This window comes from Vulpes vulpes, chromosome 15 (genome assembly GCF_048418805.1).
Source record: "Vulpes vulpes isolate BD-2025 chromosome 15, VulVul3, whole genome shotgun sequence".
NCBI lineage: Eukaryota > Metazoa > Chordata > Mammalia > Carnivora > Canidae > Vulpes > Vulpes vulpes.
The window spans coordinates 58,932,408-58,951,628 of NC_132794.1; the positions used below are offsets into that span (position 1 = coordinate 58,932,408).

The 19,221-nt window shown below is 36.4% G+C and overlaps 1 protein-coding gene and 1 pseudogene across 1 annotated transcript in view; both read right to left on the reverse strand.

The window, feature by feature from the left end:
- The window catches only part of WDR72 (WD repeat domain 72), a 227,726-nt gene that overhangs the window by 44,393 nt on the left and 164,112 nt on the right, over window positions 1–19,221 (reverse strand). The window lies entirely within an intron of this gene.
- LOC112916875 (uracil phosphoribosyltransferase homolog pseudogene) lies at window positions 13,163–13,678 on the reverse strand (annotated as a pseudogene).

A 19,221-nucleotide genomic window follows, 5' to 3' on the forward strand; every position in this document is an offset into this window, starting at 1 on the left:
TAGGCAACTGACTCCTGGTTTCAGCTCAGGTCATGATCTCAGGGTCATGAGATGGAGCTCCCTGTTGGCTCTGTGCTCAGTGTGGAATGTGCTTGGGATTCTCTCTCTCCGTCTGCTTCCCTGCCACCCATCCCCCGCCCCCCCCCCCCCCCCGCCACTTGCACATGCTCTTTCTCTCTCAAATAAATAAATAAAATCTTTTTAAAAAATTGACATGCAAGTGCTCTATAGTACAGCCATCAGAATTTCTGACCATTGGGTCTAACCACTGTTTTTTTGTTTGTTTGTTTTGTTTTTTTTTACTCTCCCAGGTAATTCACATGCGTAACTGGAGCTAGTCACTACCATTCCTATCAGAGCTATGTAACCTGTTGTGTTTGTCTTTTTATAGCAGCTGCTAGGAAGCTCAAATAGTCATATGAATCTTTTAGGTAAATTATAATACATATATATGTATTTTTTAAATTACAGCTTTATTGAGGTATAACTGTCAGGAACAAAAGAAAGATATTTAAAAGTGTATGCTGTGGTGGTTTGATATATGTATGCATTGAGAAAGGACCCCTCAACCTAGTGGTTAATATATCCATGACCTCACATAGTTATTTTTCCTTTTTTTCTTTTTTGTGAGAACATTTCAGTTCTACTCTCTTAGCAAACTTCAAGTTTAATTTTTTTAAGACTTCACATATATGTGATATCATACAGTATTTGTCTTTCTCTCTCTGGCTGATTTCATTTAGCACAATGTCCTCAGATTCCACCTACATTGTTCCTAAGTGGAGTAAATTATAATATTAATTATAATTTTTTATTAAGAGCAACAAACTGAGTTAAAAAGTAATGTACATGTATCTCATGCTAGTCACTGCACTAAACTTTTTCTTGTATATATTTTTTTATTTAACTGTCAGAGGAATATTATTTTTCCCGTTTTATGTATAAGCAAACTGAGACAAAGAAGGATTGAATAGATTGATCAAGGTCAGATAGCTCTTTAGTAGCAAAACATCCAGGAATCAAAAGCACTTGTGTCTCACTACAAGCTTACACTCTTAAATCTTTGTGTATATGGTCCTTATAGCTTCTTTTCACCTGTGCAATAGTTTTCTCTTAATTGCCAGCTCTGTTCCTGAGACACAGACACAAACAAGACACACACACACACAGACACATACACACATTCTACTCATTCTTTAGTTCCTAGCTTTGGTTTAGGCTCTAGAATAATACGTGGACCTCAAATTTTAGCATGAATTAGAATCAACTGGGGGCTTTGTTAAAATGTATGTCACTGATTCAGTAGGTCTTAGAAGGGCCCCAAGAATTTTTATTTCTAAGGAGATCCAAGGTGATGCTGATGCTGCTGGTCTATGCTTTAAGAATCACAGTGCTGGATTAATTGTAATGGATGTTATTATATTACCTGTCTTTATTATGAGCATCCTCAAGTCATTTATGTAAATAGTGTACATATAAACATAAATAGGAAAGAAAAATGATGATACAGAAACTATGCTAATTAGAATTGATAATAAACTAAAGCTTCAAGTAAGAAGTGATTTCCTATCCCTTGTTGCAAATCCTTTGCAAGAGATAAATGGACTTCAGCATTCGTTCCTCCTCAAAGCTAAAATTAGACATGGTGTGGGATGGCAGGCAATACTAGTACTCTAGAAGTCAAAGAAACTTACATTATGACATTGTTTAGAAAATAAATGAGCAATTATGAACAATTTTAAGGTCTTCTATGCCTTGTGCTTCCTAAGTGACTTAAATCGTATCAAGATACAACTAATTATTTCATGAAACGTTTTGCTTGAAGTTATAAATTACAGTGTCTCAAACAATAAAAGCAAAGGAATATTGTTGAGTTTACCTCAGTGATTTATGCCCTTAGTGCAAAACTGACAATTTAAGATATTCACTTGGTTTTTCTGTATCACTTTTGAAAAGAAATTTCCCACAAAACAGAATAGTAGCTAGGAAGATGCCCCTAATTATTTGTGTTGGATATTGGTCAGATGAGATTCAGAAAACAGTATTTTTGTCAATCAGTCTCAGCAAAGACAAATCTTTGCAACTTTATGATTAAAAGCTAACATGACTAATTTATTAAATTGGAAATCAGGCTGGCATAGAAAATGTGAAACTATTTTAACAGCCTCTTTCTTTTCCTGGCTTGAGTAAAACTTAAGAAAAACAAATATGCGGGATCCCTGGGTGGCGCAGCGGTTTGGCGCCTGCCTTTGGCCCAGGGCGCGATCCTGGAGACCCGGGATCGAATCCCACATCAGGCTCCCGGTGCATGGAGCCTGCTTCTCCCTCTGCCTGTGTCTCTGCGCCTCTCTCTCTCTCTCTCTCTCTGTGACTATCATAAATAAATAAAAATTAAAAAAAAAAAAAAACAAATATGCATCTTTTACTTATAACTTCAGTGGCACATGTACTCTGAGCTGTAAGATAAAGAAAAGCAATATATGTGTGTTGTAACAAAGGCATTTTGAAAATATTCATTAACACCCACATCTGAGGAGAAGCTGTTTGATCTAGTAATAAGAATGTTAGCTGGAATACAATTCTTAAGATTTTTTTTTTTTAAATGTGAAATACTGCTCCTGCAGAAAGTTGGTTGGATGACATAAAGAGCACAGGCTTGCCTATCACACTGATTACTTGATGTAATAGTAAGCAAGCTTAAGTGAACTGTGTGTCTTCCATCTTTCCAATCACTTAGGGATGGGCATCAGAGCTCGCCATCCATCATCCCTGGCCTGAAACATACGGTGCATCAGCAATCTTGGGCTGACCTAAATGATAGTAAGAGCTGCTATGCTGTTCACAATAAGAAATTGTTGTCCACTGAATTACAGGTTTGTGATTAGATTGCTAACATGGCCAACTTGATGTATAAGTGAAGTGTCCAGGGAAGATATTCTTTAGGATCTTCTGAAGATTAATTTATACCCTTGAAATGTAGACCAATCACAGAGTCAAAAAATATGTCAAGGTATTTTTCTTATAACCAAGAAAGCCCAGCTGTTACAGCCATCATTAATTTATTTCTGGCACCTTTATCTGCAACAGAATTTAATAAACAAGGGGTCTAATGGCTATCACCTTACTATGGCTAGAATTGCCCAATATGATAATTGATTTCTTTGAAGTTAAATTCACGTGGAGTAATTATATACTATTAAGGTTATAAAAATATATTCTATAAATATTATTAGGGGTACATACTATTAAAGATATAAGGTTTTGCTTATAACTTAAATTTACACATTTAAAAATGTTTAATTTTTTAATTTTTTATTTTTACTTTTATTTATTTTTTATTTCTTGGAAGTTTTCATATTTATTCAAAGTCCTCTGCTGCCCTTTTGAGACCAGCAGGGCGGAGCTCCTTGGGAGAGCCTGTGGTCTGTCCCTGTGAAAAATTTTTAATTTTTTTAAAGAAGATATTATTTATTTGAGGGAGAGAGTATAAGCAGTGTGAGTGGCAGAGGGAGAAGTAGGCTCCCCACTGACCAGAGAGCCCTATGTGGGGCTTGATCCCAGGACCCTGGGATCCTGAGACCATGACCTGAGCTATAGACAGACACTTAACCAATTGAGTCACTGAGGCACCCCTAAAAATGTTTAAATCTGTCCAAATGCTTATCTAAAATTTCTAGTTGTGTGCTATGCTCTCATACCTCAAAGTATGTCTAAAGATACCATATAAATTACTTGGTAGGCATGCTATATATTATTTCCTTTGCTTCCTTTCCTAAGATCAAATAGGTAGAATTTAAAATTGAACATTAAAGAAATTATCTCCAGATCAACCACACAGTGTACATGGCCTTAGATAAGCCACTTGGCTGCTCTCACCATCAGCATCCACATTCAGTATTGTAAGAATTATTTTTACTAGTCTAGCCAAAGTCTTATTCAGGAGGTTGGCATTCATTCCTTCAACATTTACTGAACACCCCTATTTTTTAGTCACATTGCTAAGTGCATGAAATGAGGATAAGTCCTGCTGACAACCTAGTGGAAAGAGACAAGACTGGAAAACAGGCAACTACAATGGAAAGCTTACTGCAAAGAAAAACCAGCCAGGAACTTATGAAAAATGAAAATTCTGAAGGTGCACAAGCACAGATTCTGAATTAACAGATCTAGCTGGGCTCAGATATATACCTTTTTAACATGTACTCCAGATAATTCTAACAGATAATCAGTGGTCTACAAGATAATTTCCTAAGTCCAAATAATAAGTGTGGGTGCTTTGGAGTGTATAGGGAAAAAAGTAACTGATTCAATCTTAAAAGCCCAGAAAAGGTTTTGTGAAAAGGTGGCAGAGAAGCTTCACAGGCCTCATCTGGGCACAATGGAGGGAGGATGGGGGAAAGTGTTCCCAGCAATGGAATTGTCTGAGAAGGAGAGCTCCGGGGACCCAAGATAGCTGATTTAAAAAACTTGGCCAAGACAAGAGATCCATTTGCAGAAGTTGGAAGGAGCTTGTCACGAAGGACATCTGTTTCTCTTTCTTATAATTTATATTTTGAACACATGTGCATTGAATGAGATGTGTAGAAAGGATATATAATTAAAAGCTCTCCTTCCATCCTTTCTCCAGTTGCCCATTTCTCTTTCTGCAAAAAAAACCCACCATTAACACTTTCAAAAATATTAAATGCCTATACGATAATATTTGAACATATATTCCTAATGCCCTGTCCCAAGATATTAACAATAAGCTATATTATGCATAGTTCTATAACTTGCATTTTTGGCATGATATTATTTTAGTGATTGCATCACATCTTACCCTCTGTAAGCACTGCATATAGCATATGGTATATACATATACCATGATTTATTTTACCATTAATCCACTGGTATACAATTAGCTTTTATCCAATTGTTGACTCTTATAAGCAATTCCATAAAGAATAAACTTGTACCTAAGTAATTTCAAACATGTGCACTTATCTAAACTCCAAGAAATAGAATTTTGGAGTCAAGGGTATCATCCCTTAACATGTTGGTAGATTTTGCCAAACTGTTCTCTGTGAGGCTGTACTAATCTACAATCCCTGGCACTGTATGAAGAAAGGATTGTTTCCTTACTCTCCATAAAGAAGTTTGACATTTATCTTGGGAAACCCAGGGAGTAAATCAAGGGTCTTAAGAGAAGGAATGACCTGCCTAGGCTTATATTTTAGAAAGATAACCCTCACTGCAATGCAGAGAATGGATGCATTGGAGTAGGTAAGATAGGAAGAAAGAAGGGCGATTAGAAGCTCAGCAGTTAGCTAAGAAGAGATAACCTGCTATGGATTATGTGGAAAGATAAGGATCTTTATTGAGTATATGTTATAGGCCAGACTCTGTGCTGAGCATGCAAACTGCATTATCACATTTATTACTTGCAACAACACTGATGGATAGCTATTGTTATTTCTGGTTTCAGAGGGCAAAACAAACAAACAAAATAAAGCTGAGGCTCTTAAATTAATTAGTGGTTTGTTTATGCAAGTAGTACATGGCAAAACTGGGATTAAAATCCACTGAACTGTTGGTTCATAGCAAGTGCTTTGAACCACTATAATATCCTGTTTGTGATGGACAAAGGTTGATTCATTTGTAATTTACCCAAGAGGCAGAATTGACAGATTTGGGCAACCGACTGCATCCCGGACATAAAGAAAAGGAACAGATCAGCATTGTCTGCCAAGACTGGGAACCAACAAAACTTACAACTGGGAAGCAAGGGAGGGATATAAGGCACAAAACTGATGTTTAGTTTGAAGTGCTGGTAGAAGCTGCAGTCTAAAATACCCTACTGTCTGAGAAGCAGAACAGTCTGGTCTGGAGATGATGTAGTTGGGGACATACAGCCACTGTGCTAGGGAGTCACCAGCATGGATGAGCTCATCCAGGGAGCAATATTTAAGGAACAGGTTGAAGATGAGGAGAACATGAAAGAAACTAAGAATAAACCAAGAGAAAAGAAGAAAGGAAGGCAAACCAGAAGAAAATGTATCCCCAAGCCAAACTTTTGAAAACAAACTAAAACAAAAACACTTTGAATTACTTTACAAAGAAATTATTAACACTCTTTTTTTTTCACTTCTAAGATTCTCATGTATTATGAAAGTAATGTTCATAAAATGTTCATAAAATTTTCCCTCAACACAAAATAGGTTCTTAACACATCTGCACCAGTACTGTCTTGTGGAGGTGATAGTTTAGGGGAAAATCGCTTTCCCTAAGCTAGCTGAGAGTCCTGATACATTTCTTTAAAGCTCTAATAACCATGCAGAAAAGTGTCAAATTGAGGATTTAAAGGCAAGGCTGTAGTCCCGGGAGAATGTCTGGGAGTGATTCCTATGTACCTGACATAACTCAGAAGCAGGAGAGTTGCACTGAATGGCTAGGAGAATTCTCCTGCACCACCTCATATAAATCTATGGAGGGCTACCCGAAGGTTTATGTGAGCTGTGTGTCCAACACGTGTTAGAAAATCAGTCTCGTTATATTTTCCCTGTAAATCCTTCCAGGAGTCTTCGAGGTTTAAGGGGGACCTTCACATTTGGAATGGAGAAATGAGTATAGATTTTCTGAGACTGCCTGGATTGTGTAATATGCAGTTCATACAATATATTTGGGGGGAAGAATATGTAGGTGCTGTCAGTCAACTGATGGATTCAGTCTCGAAAAATTCCAACCTGCCCACTCTCCCCAATTCCCTCCTAAGGAAAAAAACAAAAAACAAACCTCTTTTCAAAGGGAATACATTCTCTTAAAGTGGTCAAACAGTCTCTGTAGCATACCTAGTATGTGGCATGGCCTGGAGACATGACAATGATTTTCTTGTTTAGCAGTTTATACAATCTGTCTTATAAATTACAAATAATATTTCACATTCCACTTCTGAATATACCAAAGTTGAGAATTTATGATTAGAATCAAATATGGAATATAAACATTTGTATGTATTTAAATGGTTGTTATGGGAACAGACACCCTGAAAATTATATAAATAAAATTGTAATATTAAAACATTTAAAAAACCAATTAAATATCTAACATATACTATTAATATTTAAGTGAAAATAGCTAAATTTTAATACATAATTTTAAATTATTGGGCCAGATTTCTATTTTATAAATAGATCTTAAAAACTGAAATAATTACTTCTAAGCTTTTTATTTTTTTAAAGATCTTATTTATTTATTCATGAGAGACACACACAGAGAGAGAGGCAGAGACACAGGCAGAGGGAGAAGCAGGCTCCATGCAGGGAGCCCCACATGGGACTCAATCCCGGGTCTCCAGGATCACACCCTGGGCTGAAGGCGGTGCCAAACCACTGAGCCACTTGGGCTTCCCTACGTCTAAGCTTTATTAGGAATCTCTTTAACTTCAATACTCCTCCATTCTATCAAGTTTTACCTTCAATATCAATTGCTCATTATCCTGAACATAACAAACTTAGTTGCCTTTATTTATTTATTTTTTTCTTGGTTGCCTTTAACAGAAAAAAAAAAACAAAAAACTATCGATTATTTAGAATGTTCCAAATCAAGCTTTGATTTTAGACACTTTTTTCTCCTAAGTTTAGTTTAAGTAAACTCTCCTTATATTTCTAAATGTTAGAAATATAATACTTAATAATAGATACCTGATTTTTAAAAATAGTGGTCTTATTTACATTAAATGTAAAAGACATTTTTAACATTTAACATTTGAATCACATATATATGAATCACACATATATATGCATTTGGAAACAGCAACTTTATTATTTTTTTGCAACTTTATTTATTTACTTATTTTTTTGGGGTGCTGACACCCTGAGACCAACAGCAGTGGCTTTAAAGGAGGTTACCTCTTAAAAAAACTTAAGCAGGTGAACTTTTGTTTTTGTAGATTCATAAGATGTTCCAAAGGAAGTCAATTTCTATAGAGTAGAAAATAGGGTTTTTTGTTTTTTGTTTTTTTGAAAATAGGGGTTTTCTAACCAACTTCATACTCAAAACAGTGACTCAGACTTCTTGATTGCCACTATTTGAACAGCAATAACAGGGAGCTCATTACACAATGAGGCAGACTGGTTCATCATTCAAACAGGTCTAAGTGTGAATATTTTTCCTAAAGTACTGTACACAAACCTCCCTAATATGTCTAGCAATGGTCCTTGCTCTGGCTTCTGGAATAATCCCAACAGTTTTTCCCCTTTTCACTAGGGTGCTCACTAATCATGTCCCTCATGCTAACATGAAATGTTAAAAGGATAAAATCTTCTGAGGCAAAATATTCCTATTTTGTCTAGTCACTGTTTCACTTCATAGCTTAGAAATTCTATGTCAATTTCTGTTCTAAGAACATTAATAATCATTTGTAGTCAGATTATAGACCATTTCACTCAAATATCACACAACTCCATATGTAGAGCTACTTCCCAGGAGTTGGTCATTTAGCTTCTGTCAAGGCAACCTATATTATAAGCATATATAACTCAAAGATACTATTGGCACATAACAAATCCCCATTGTCTTTGGGATCTCGTGCAAAGAGTAGAGGACTTTTTGATTATGATATATTTAAAGTGTAAAATAATATTTAATTACCAAATTGTCTTAGGTAATAGAAGAATTGGAAGAACTCATGAGTGTTTAACCACAGTGGGGGATTCACTGAAACACACACAAGTACAAGGTTTGCTTTCCTCTTTACAGGACATAAGGTCTGTTCCTTTCTGCACACGTGATCATTCTTCTTTCTCTCTACAGATGAGCCTCCTATGCTTTGAATTACTATAGCCATCCCATCCCTGTCTTTATGTGATCATTCTGATTTATATCAAATAGAAACTGTATTGGGCTTCTACATTCCCAGCCTCCAATTTTGGGGACAGAAAATCTCATTTTGTCCTAGGTCTCTACTCACTCCTGCTCCAATTAGAGATGAGCAGGGTCACAAGGTTACATGACCAGTAGCTCATGCATCTGCACTGTAGGTACAGGCTCTCTGAAAGGTCATGGGCAGGCTATAAAGAAAAGGAAGCATCAACAGGCATCCTGAGAGTTGTCTACTACAATAGTATTAAAGCATGTGTCTATCGGCTAAAACTCAATATTAAATATAGAGCCAAGACAGATACCATCCTAGTCATATTCTGAATCACCCATTCAAATCACAAGAATTCCATATGTCAGGAATTCCATCTGTGCATTGGCTTATAAGGCATTTATTTGCATTCATAAGACCAAATGTACAATGTAAGCACAGAGAATGAGCCACCTAGACATTTATAAGGAAATATGGTTTCTGTAGCTTTAATTAAGCCCCTCCTCACAGAGTACTCAAGTTTGCTCTCACAAGAGTAATGATCTCATTTATCATGTGCCCCCCTGCCCCAGGATGTCACTATGTGAGTGAGTGATTATAATTTGCGTTGTTTCAGATGTCTTTACTTTTTTTGTTTTGGTTTACTTGTTTATCTTTATAGTAATGATAAATTACCAAAAAAAGAACATTTAAAGTAGGTAGACTTTGTGGTCTTCAAAGTGTGTAAAGGTGATTCACACTCAACAATACAGTAGAAGTGAGTTGGTCTTCCAGCAAGGATGATATGTTTTTGTAGGTACACATACTCTCTTTTTCTCTTTCTTTGTATATCTTTCTTTCACACTGAAGGATTCTATTTTTAAAAGCTTATATTGATATTTTAAAAAAAAACAAAAACGAGACACTTCTCAGGATCTAGGGCTAGGTAGTTTTTGTTAGACTTGACTCTAAAAGCACAACTCATCAAAGATAAAATGATAAATTTGACTTCATAAAAAAAAAATCTGTGGAAGAGAGAGAGAGAACTTCTGCCAGAAACTCTTGACTTTTCTCTGGAAACTGCCCTAAGCAGAGAAAACAACTTGACTAGAGATGCCCAGAAAGTTGCATATCCCACGTGACCTGAGGCCAGTGACTGATACTGGGATAAAGAAAAGCCTGGGTCTTTTATCACTATCCATGCTGTGCTCCAGGTATTGCTCTTCTGGAAATGTTCCTGAATCTCATCAATCTCCAGTAGCAAGTAGGGCTCTCCTTGTTGGAGAACCACATCTTTTATCATTTCACTACAAATACAAAATTTCCATATTTTGTGAATAATAAGTTTCTTCTTCTTATTATTAAATGTAGTCAGTTAATGTAGAATTCCCTTCAGCCTAACAGTGGTTGTAAAATTGATATTACATTAGGAATTGATGGTATCTTGGGATAAAGGAAATACACATATATTCACATACACATTTAGGGGTGTCATTTGGACAAAATGAGGTACTTAGTAAGAGAAGAACAAAAGTAAGACATGCCTTCCAAATAGTGCCAATCAACTCTGAGAGCAAATGTGTCAGAAAACTTTATTTTTTCTTTCTGTGACATTCAAACATTAACTACCTTAACTTTGTGTCTCGCAATGGCATACTATTCATATAATACAATTTCCTTTCTTTTCCAATATCCTAATAATGTAGTTCAGAGGCTAGAATTTTTCAGATTTACTCTTGGCTGTTGTTTTTCTGTACAGTGTCATTTGATGAACTGCTTTTCGTGATTCTTGCTTGTAATTTTAACTCCTTTATCAATTTTAACATAATCAATTTCATTTGTATTTTCTAAATGTTGATGTCATAGTTTTATATTTTAAAAATATCTTTAATTAAGTGACATATCCCAGGTGTTAAGCAGATCCTCTTGAAAGCCATCTGGAAGCTTCTTAGTCCTTTAAAATGCATGAGTCAGTTATAAGGATAGTTCCAGATTAAAAATTTGGTGATGTCTTATAAAAGATTTACCTATTTCTACAGTCTTCAATCATATCTCTTCGTGTGAAAGGCAGTCTTCTGAATCCAAGGCCGTATTGTTTCAGTTTTACATCCAAGTGTAATCCTTCTGAAGATATTTTAAGTGACAATTAAAAATCCAAGCTTAATTCAAAATTTAGCTACAAGTGGAACTGCTAATGCAAATCATTCAACCAAAGTGAAAAATAAATGAGGAGATGCCTTCTACACATGGCTAAGCTCATGCAGAGGCAATGATAATCATTCTGTAGGTGACTGTCTTTGAGTTGAATTCATGTATTCATTCAACAAATACTCATGGCCTAATGTTGGCAAGCATTGACCTAGATATTAGAGAAATAAGGCAAATGACACAGATTAAATCTTGGGACAGACTGAGTTACCAAAGGAAAATTACTTATCTTGTGTAATATTACATTTAATGTTTGAGTTTCTACTTGTTTTATTAATTCACTTGAGGAATGGCAGAGAAAATTTTGCCTTGTAATTTTTGGGAGTGAGTATAGTAAAAAGGAAATATTTGAGGTTTATTTATTTGGCTATTTCTTTACTGTTGGTACCAAATTCAATAGGGAAGTACACACAACTCTTAGAAAATATTTTAATAGCATTCTTATGCAAGTTGATGATCCCTCAGGGCATTGAAACTATTTCCTAATATTTAATCTTTTAAAAAATTTCTATAAAACAAATTAACATAAAATTTCCATAGGATATATTCAGTTTATTTTTTTCTGTACTTAGATATGGAAAAGTGTATATGGAGAGGGAGAAGGAGGACATAAGGTATTCATGATGGCAGTATTAGGTAGGATGAAAACTATTCACATATCAAGCCCTCACTTCAGTGCAAGGAAGACTTCCATTGGACACTGTCCTAGAATGTATTTAAACAGGCTGCTAAAAATTAAACATCAGAAAATTAAACATAATACATATATATCAATTTATATGTGCGTATGTTTGCATGTAATTTACATATGTTATACTTTGATCATGCGTATTTTGAAAAGCAATCTAAGGAAATGAGTCATAGATTTTCTTTTTCTTTTCTTTTTTCACTGTTAAATGTTTAATATCAATGTAAAATAAGATCAGGATTTCCGAAGCAAGTTTCAGAACACAAACGCTGATTTCTAAAACAGTTTGTCTTCCTTTCAGAGGCCTAAATGTAAACATGTATAAATCTTAAGGATTTAAAAAATATCATGGTATTTTTAACATTATTACAGCTACAGTTGACAAGTATGCAAAAGAACTCATTTCCAAATTTAATGAAATATCCAAATTAAAAATGTAGCAGTTTAATGTACTTTATTGGTCATAAAACTCAGCAAGAAACTGTTCTTTCCCCCATACCTCAGAAAAACCCCACTAATTCCTTTCTAGGGCACTGATGGCATTAACAGTACTTAGCCCACCTTTGTCAGCATCCAGATATCTCTGGTTCAATCTATCTATGTAAATTAATTTTACAGTTTCAGTTGTTGAAAATGCTCACCATCTTCTTCACTGCATTGTACTTGGCAAAGCATCTACCAACAATGCACAGGATGGGAACTGAGCCATGAAAAATAATGGCTTGACTAAAGAGCTAACCATATAACCTGGGTCTGCTAACAGAGTGAGGATATTAATGGAAATGTAAAATTCCAGGAAGCATCCCTTTTCATCCTCTCCAAGTAACCAGCATGTATAGTACTGGGAAGTAAAGAGTAGAAGAAGGTGACAACAGCCATAACATGGAATTTCCCTAGAACCAAAAGGAAACTAAACAAAATGTAAACTATAGTGGACCAAAGAATGGACTTTGATTTGGGCTTTTACTGTGGTGGCAAACGATGTCCAAACTGAGAGACTGAAAAATTATGAAACAGTTTTGGGGCACCTGGATGGTTCGGTCAATTAAATGCAATTAACTCTTGATCTCAGCACAGGTCTTGATCTTAGGGTTGTGGGTTCAAGCCCCTGCAGTGGGCTCCATGCTGGGTGTGGAGCCTACTTAAAAAAAATATTAGGAAATAGTTTCAATGCCCTGAGGGATCATCAACTTGCATAAGAATGCTATTAAAATATTTTCTAAGAGTTGTGTGTACTTCCCTATTGAATTTGGTACCAACAGTAAAGAAATAACCAAATAAATTAAATAAACCTCAAATATTTCCTTTTTATTATACTCACTCCCAAAAATTACAAGGCAAAATTTTCTCTGCCATTCCTCAAGTGAATTAATAAAACAAGTAGAAACTCAAACATTAAATGTAATATTACACAAGATAAGTAATTTTCCTTTGGTAACTCAGTCTGTCCCAGAGTATTTCTGCCCAAAATGTGTAGGCGCAACAGTAGTTTAAATTGTGATCTCAGGAAACTCCTGAATGATTGATTTGGCACCATGAGGAGTAGAGAACAGACTGAGTAGGATAATAACACTGGGTTGAACTCCATGTTCTATAAGAACCTTTACAGCTTCAATTACAGTATTTCCAGTACTGAGAATTGGATACATCAGAAGGACTTTTCTCCAGTAAATGTCTGGGGGGAACTTAGCCTAATATACTTTGGCTCTTTGTGTCTCTTCACTCTGAATCAGGATCTTCCCAATGCATATGGATTGATGGCAGTCTTGTAAAACTTGTTCCATTGCCTCACCGCTTCTCATTATGCTGACACAACAATTTCCCTTCTCAAATTTCATTCCTTCATACTTGTATCCTGTTGGGGTGGTCACCATGCATTCTTTATATGGCAGCTGATTCAATCCCTCTTCCACAACAAGTCTGATCAAACGATCCACAGAAAACATGAAGTCCCCCCTACTGACTGTTCTTCCCATTCACCCCGGACGTTTCCAAACTCTTAACCTAGGTGGGCCCTCTCACCCCTAGGCCTCCGTAGGTTCCCTTAGGCGCACTCAGATTTTCTTTTATGTGAGTAGCAACCTATATGTTCCAAAGTCAACAGGAGAATCACTACTAACTATATTTGAAAACTGCCAAGTGAACATGAACCTCTAAGGGTAAATGTAAACTTAATCTTTGATGTTCACGGGAAGTGATTCATGGCCAGTTTCTACAATATGCCAAGGAGATGCTTTATTATCTGGGTACTGACACTTTATGTATTAGGCTATAATCAATAGTATTTGTTACATGCTCTGCATTGAAATAAAACTGGGCTTGTTCTGCAAATAAAATTTTAATTACTAACACAAACACCTTAGTTTTGAAATATAGTAACCCTATATGTCCCCTCACACAGCTTTATTACAAGGCATAAAAAAAATCAACTTAGAGTTTAAAAGCCTTAAATGTTGACATTTGAAAGGTATAGCCTGAGCCTGCATGCTTGCTTTGTTTATGCAAACAAGTCATTTACCTTAGAAGGGAGACTGAACGCAGTTTCCTCATCTGTAAAACGGAGATGGTGGTTCTAGTTCACACAGTTGTTATCAGAATTAAATTAGATGATGTGTGCAAAGACCAAAGAATTTTGGGCTGCTACTAAAATCGGGGAATGGTAAAAATTTGCATTTGAATATTGATGCCCATAATTGGTTTAGTTTTAACCCCTTGCATTTCAATGGGTGCTGTCAATACCCATGAGACACAAAGATTTAATTGCTAATGGTAAACCTGTGCAATCATTTAGTCCATTTAACTATCCAGAGAGTGGAACTGGCAGACAACAGCTTCAGCAGGGTGGGAAGAAGAAGTCTCTGGAGCCCACACAGACAACTAGCCTTCCTGCTTTAGCCCCTTCAATCTTTGAGCCATCGACCATACTGAGAAATACTAAAATCAGAAACCTGACAGTTTCCTACAGTGGGTCATACAAAACCATTCACGAACTGGCCCCACCCTGGCATGAAGCCTGCTCTGCTCCCCCATGAGACTGCATTCTGATTAAACCCCTCAGCTCTTGTGATCTTGTGTAATTGTTATTTTGTCAGATCCTGCACCAAGGGCTGTACCTCAAAGTCCAGCAGTTTGGCTGGGGTCAAGTCAATCAGTGCAGGACTCCCCATGTCTCCCAAGACAGACACACTTGAAAGGAATCCCCATTGTTAGCATCTTTCACGGATTCCTTGAGATATCAGCAAGACAAACATTTTACAATGAAATTTTAAGGATATTCAGAAAACAGAAGTAGGGTACAGTGCCTCCAAATCCTCTGAAACTCTGGTGGTTTCAGGGCAGCCGTGACCATTGCCCTCAGCAAAGGACACACTTGATGTACTCTGTGTCTCATTCCTTTTTGTATGTATAACAACTTGTGTGGTGCCCATGGCTCACTGGGTGAAATTTAGATGCCCATTAAATGATGATTCCTTTCTTTCCTTCCTCCCTAACCCTACAGATTCACACACACAGAATTTTTCAAGCTAAATCTACCTCTTCATAGTATTGAGCAAGTCAAAAACCCCGTTCTCGTAAGAACAGGGTGAAAACTGAATACAGCAGGTTTAGTGGGTACTGAGAGGACATAAAGGGCACACACTCACTCGGAAAAGGTTGGCTCTCCAGCCTCACATCGTCACACTAAAATGACAACTCGGTGTGGCCTTTCTTGCTATTTTTCATGAGGAGGCAGAAATCCAGACTATTTTGCAAAATCTGGTTTTTAAATGTTGGCAATTGAGTTCTTTTTCTTCTTCTTCCATGAAGTACTGTGTAAATCAAACAGAATACACATACAGGGGAGTAGTTTGAACTTGCACTCCAGATCTCTAAGTCTTAGCAGTCTCTAGAAATTACTGCTACACATCTGAGTAGTAAATATCCACTCTTCTTTCCAGAAGACTAGGATGCTACTTGTACGCTCCCGGGCTGTTTGTGGCTGGGTTCCAATGTGTTGTCTTTTCTTATGTAAGGACTTTGGTCAGTACCTGACTCACAAAATTATGGCTCTTATTTTAATCAGCAAGGAAGAATTTCTTCACTGTAAAATCTTATTAAGGGAATTTGATTGCAAATTGAATGTAGTCCAGCACCTCTCCAAACTCATTTAAGATATTTGATATTTGAGACAAAAAGCCTAAATGGGCATGTTAACTATCCACTGACCTATACTATTCCAAATTCTATCCCTGCACTCTCAGACCATCAGAATATAATGTCTTCGACTACATTATCTCAGTCAATCAACGATATGGCTTCTGAGCTATGACTCAATATCATATTCTTTGATTTTATGGATGGCTGATATAACAAATTACCATATTTAAGAGCATTTTTTCATAACTTTTGAAAAACTGATAGGAGGTATACTCTGCCATGTGATGTAATATTGCTTTATATTGGAATTCATGTGGTAAATTCCAAGAAAAATAGTTCCAGGAAAGGATGTTTATCCTCACAGTTGCCATCTGTATAAGATTTCTTTTTTTTTTTTTTTTGTATATGATTTCTTAATGAGAAATAATTTCTTTTCTTTGGTTGTCAGGACAAACTTCAAAGACTACATTAAGTGAAAACGAGAATCCTAGGTTTGTTTCTGAATTTTTGAAGCCCCTACTGACCTCTCTATTTGTCCACTAATGTTAACATTGGCTTTAGGTTTTAGAATAACCCAGTTATTTTGGAAAGAATGGGATATTTCCTACTCAGATGTGTGGTAGTAATTTCTAGAGACTGCTTTATTCGAGTGATTTGATTCTGAGTGGCCAACATTTTTAAAAAAAACACAAAAACTATCTACTTAATTTTCCACAATGTTATTGCTTTTATTTTTAATTTATAAATATATTTTTAAAAAATAAAAATAGTCCACTTCTACCATAAATTTTAGTGGGCATCTGCGTCCAAAATATCTGAATTTTTGGCTCTAGAAATATAGTATTTGTGGTTTTAAATGCATATTATAATTCTAGAATTCCTAGAATTGTCACATTGGCTTACCAAATATTTTTGAGAATCTCTTGGATGCCTTGCACTGACCTAAATATTGAAAATATAATGGTGAGTAAGATACACATATACTTTTCCCATCATGAGCAGTAGACAAGAAGCCAGGCAATGACAATTACAGGGCAGTCAGTGTGGTGGTATTTGAAATATAGGGCAGGCCACCTAACCTATTTTAGGGAAAGCGAAAGGGCATCACAGAGAAGATAATATTCCATTTGAAACATGAAGTTCTCAGGCAAAAGTAGGGGGGAAAGGTTTTCAGGCAAGGGGTGTGGATTCCATGAGCCTGTCTTTTTCATTGTATCTTCAGAGCCTTGCTTACCACTTGACTCATGAGAGGCACTCAAAAATTTTTAAATAAATAAATGAGTGGTGGAATAGCATGTGTGAAGGATGAGAGCCAAGTCGGGACAGGTCCTTTAGAGGAACTGAAAGGATTTGGTGTGCTAATTTGTAGAGTTCAAGGCTAGTGCGAGTACGCAAGATGGGACTAGAGAGGTGTACAGTGGCCAGGTAAAAATGATTCTTGTGAGTCATTTAAATAACATGCACTTTAACCTAGAGAAAAGGGAAGTCATGTGAGCTTAAAGAATTTTTTAAAATACTACAATAAAATTTTAAAAATAATTAGATAAATCTTTATTTTCTTCATAAGAACTTGACCTTTGGTTAACTCTAGCTGGATTCCCTTGGGAACTTAATAAAGGCAGAATGTTAACTACATCTCAGGGTGACATTATTGATAGTAAAAATGGCCTCTCATTGGTAAATTCTATCTGGACCACAAGGAACTCTACATGAACCATAAAAATGTTAATTATCATAGCTTGAGGCTTCCCTGTGAGTGGACCTAGCAAGCCATGCCTACAGAATTGTTGCCAGAGTTATAAGGCTGTTCTACAAGGTGACTCCCACAGCTAAGCTGCTAGACAGCTATAGGGACTCCCAGATGAGCAAGGCCCACTGCTGCCCTATAGACACCTGTGGCTCCCAGTCTTTGTCTCTCCCTCTCAGTAGACAGGGAGAGGTGTGCTGTGTGGTCCTGTTTTAAGTCTGAATGTTCTGTTGAACCTAAAGAAGAAAGAGGGTACTGTACCACTGAAGGGTTGTAGAAGAGTCATTATGAACAAATTTGTTTTCATAGGATTGCTTTAGCTGTTGAAAGCAACTGCCTCTGGCTCAGGTTGTGATCCTGGGGTCCTGGGATCGAGTCCTACATTGGGCTCCCTGCAGGAAGCCTGCTTCTACCTCTGCCTGGGTCTCTGCCTCTCTCTCTGTCTCTCATGAAGAAATAAATAACATCTTAGAAAAAAAAAAAAAAAAGAATACCTTGACCAAAATCAGTAAGTCTTGCTGGAATAGTCTTGTTATAAGAAGGGGGAAAAGAGAAAGGTACCCTCCTTGTAAGTTTCAGCTAGACTTTGAGGCTCTAAAGCCCATCAATTGAGACTTATGGGAATGCAAACTGGTTTCCATATCTTTTTGTATGTGGCTCCTCTGCCACTTACTGGAGAAACATTAAATCTGATGGGAAAACAAGAACAACCAGAAGGAAAGGGAAAATACTAAATGGCACATTTTTAAAAAAAAAATCAGCAAATATTGCAGAGTTAGGTTAGAATACTGTCTCACTCCATAACTAGCTGTATGACCTTAAGTCACTGGGCCTCTTTGACTTCAGGTTTCTGGGCAGAAAAACAAGGGATTAGATTCAGTGACTTACAAAGGCTTTTGACTTGAAGGTCCTGGGAGTCTTACTGTCTGAACTCCACCCATGTGGCAAGTACTATACAATCTCTAACCTCCCATCTTCCCCCAATAAATACAATGAAAATCAAGTAAATACCAAATGCTTATAACAGAAAGATCAAAGAGTAGGGGCCAACAGCTGCAGTCAGTCCTCTTCTCAAGATGGAACTGAAGACTTATTTTTCTACACCTCTATTTCACCCTGGATAGCATGATGATCACATCTAGAACTGAAAGACTTTATTATGTGTTTTAGATTCCTTAGGTTGTGGGGGCTATGGTAGGCTCTGACAAACCAACCGAGGCTGAGATAAGCCCAAGCTCACTGCCCTGTGTCCAGGGTACATATTGCAACATTTGTTCATCAGAAACTCTAACTGATAGAACTAATAGGGACAGTTAATAACTTAGCATGACTGTGCTCTTCAACCATCCTGAAGAAAGACATAAAAACCCAGTAAAATTTAAGCCTGACATCTAAAACAAAGTGATACAAAGTGAAAATAATTAATTTTAAAAAGCACATCTCCAAGAGATCTAAGCACTCCCATATCTTAAGGGGACACTAAATGTATTGACATATAGTTATGTGACATTAAAAATGCAAGAGAAACCTTCGTTTTTACAAAAAGTTTCAAATTAGGAATTTTAGTGAAAAGCATTGCGTGTACTTCTAGGAAATCTCATCATGATCTCAGTG